At 30.1% G+C, this 2,330-nt stretch overlaps 1 protein-coding gene across 2 annotated transcripts in view; it reads left to right on the top strand.

Moving 5' to 3' along the window:
* The window catches only part of LOC106867678 (probable serine/threonine-protein kinase nek3), a 30,665-nt gene extending 28,649 nt beyond the window's left edge, over positions 1–2,016 (top strand). For both annotated transcript variants that reach the window (XR_008265733.1, XR_008265732.1), the window contains one exon: positions 1,859–2,016. The gene's annotated coding sequence lies outside the window, so the exon portion shown is untranslated. The remainder of the gene's footprint in view (positions 1–1,858) is intronic.
* Positions 2,017–2,330: the final 314 nt, after the last annotated feature.

Genomic DNA, 2,330 nt, shown 5'->3' with positions numbered 1-2,330 from the left:
TATATATATATATATATATATATATATATATTTGTATGTAAGTTATTTTTCACCACTCAGTGGGCATATTTCCCATACTGAAAATAACTCTTGTCTTGATTTCACTCAACTCCATCTATTTGGTGTTGATGTTTTGAGGATATAGCTAACTTTCTATACTAAGTTGGTGAGTAAGCTTTTGTTTTAGCAACTTTACACATTTACATAAACATACACACAGATCAGTTTATAACGCCTTAAGAAAAAAGTTTTGAGGACATGATTAGATAAAAACTTTCAACAAGAATCTCAGTAAATTCAAGATTAGAAAATGCAAGGTACTATACTATAGACATTCTTTATATGTGAAAATTTGTAAAGTCAAATGATTTTTGAAGTTGATAAATTTTCCAAAATTATGCAATGAGAAAGACCCCCAACTGAAATTCTATTTCACTTTTAAGAACTTTAGTCTAACAGACAAAAGACCTTTAACTGCAGTAGTTTCTAACAATACAGCAAAAAAACTGCATTTATACAGTAGCATATCCTTCTTAGTTTCTGGTTTATCAACTAAGCATGTATAGTATCAATGACTGAGCCATCAACTATTATGTAGGTTTAACCCTTTCAAACTGAAATGTTATGAAAGAGAATTTACCTTGAATACTCCAGCCAGAATATTGTACACAACTTTGAAATTTGAATTTGAAATCCAGAAATTTAGAATTTGTAATTCAGAAGTTGAAATTTCCATATAAAATGGATAATCCCTGAGTTTGGAAGTACCTACAAAACAGCTTGGTTATCTGGAGAAATAACCATTGTGTTCCATAAGTGAAAGCATACTGAATCATAAATGAAAATATATTTCCTTTTGCTGGTATGGTTCATTTTCAGAAATTCAACTGTTAAAGTGCTACAAGGTACTGCATAAATCTCCCAATCCTGTTGGAAGTCAAAGATTTTGAAGAAATGTAGCTAGTCCAGTATTTAAAAAAATCATTAAAATATAGCTAGTGCATAAATTTGTATAAAACTTACTAATATAATATAATGGTTGTTGGTGTACATTCTGAATGAGGTTGTTTGATTTTATCTATTGTCATATCACTTTCATCTGCCTAGGCTGATTGAACACAACCAAGTTGACTACACATATGAGTTTTCCCATGTATTGACAAGATGTCAATATTTGGGTATGAATTTGTATTTCTGTAGTCACTGTTACAGTATGTCTTATGCTTCTTGCACAGCTTCCAAAATATCAGCATAAGAAAAAGGATTTTGAGATATATCTTAATTTTCTCTATTGTAATGCCTAGTTGATGCATATAACTTGTAAACTTGTCATTCATTTTGACAAAAATTTCTTCAGGAAAATGTTGAAGAAAATAGCCAATGGGTTTTGTTTCTAAGTTCAACTATGTTATCACTTTATTTCTATTCAGACGTGATAAATCTCCATGCAACTTAGCTCACTGATATGTTCCAATAACGTTAAAATATAACTCCCTAATTAAATCAATAATAAATAAAAAGAAATGAATCATTAATATATATTAACATAGCATTTTAATTTGCTGCTTGAAGCATTAACTGTGATGATGTATGAAAACTGAAGGAAAACATTGAAGGAAAACAATGAAAAGCAAACAATAAATTCTCCTGCAAACAGGAATTCTTTTGACAGGAGATCCTTTCTTAAATGAGAAAAGAAAGAAAATTTAGTTCCTTTGCATTTTACAAAACTAATACAGAAGTTGTTTAATTCTTTTATATGTAGGCCTAAATTATTGACTCACATAATGATTTCTATTTTGATCTTTGAATATACATGATTATTAATAATACTCATGTACCAACTTACTTTTTCCAGCCAACAGGTGAGATGACTAAACTGCATTCAGATGCTTTCTTTGTGTGTGTGAAAATTAAACTCCTTATTTATGACTGTTGTAATAGAGTATTACAACTAAGAGGAAATAATTGACTTATGATTGTAAAGTTTAATTTATAATAAATTACTTAAATCTACTTGTGTACAGTTCTTTGGTGTTTTTCTATATTGATGCATATTTTTTCTTATAGTCAGGAAAGAAGACAGTGCCTATGACCTATTAAAGTGACTCTGGTACGGGAAGTATCTTCAAACCAGAAAGCTAGACAAATACTTGCAAAAGTAGAAGCTAATAAAGGTACTCAAAGTACCAGGGTGTAGCATCAAACCAAGCAAAAATTGATTCATAGTGGGATGTTGAACTCAGAATGCAAAATGCAGGAACAAAAACTATATCCAGGTAGATGTATTTGCAGGTCTACAAATCCACTACCTTCACCTTGGTGGGGCT

The sequence above is a fragment of the Octopus bimaculoides genome, chromosome 16, assembly GCF_001194135.2.
Source record: "Octopus bimaculoides isolate UCB-OBI-ISO-001 chromosome 16, ASM119413v2, whole genome shotgun sequence".
Lineage (NCBI taxonomy): Eukaryota > Metazoa > Mollusca > Cephalopoda > Octopoda > Octopodidae > Octopus > Octopus bimaculoides.
This window is presented reverse-complemented; position numbering and strand designations above follow the sequence as displayed.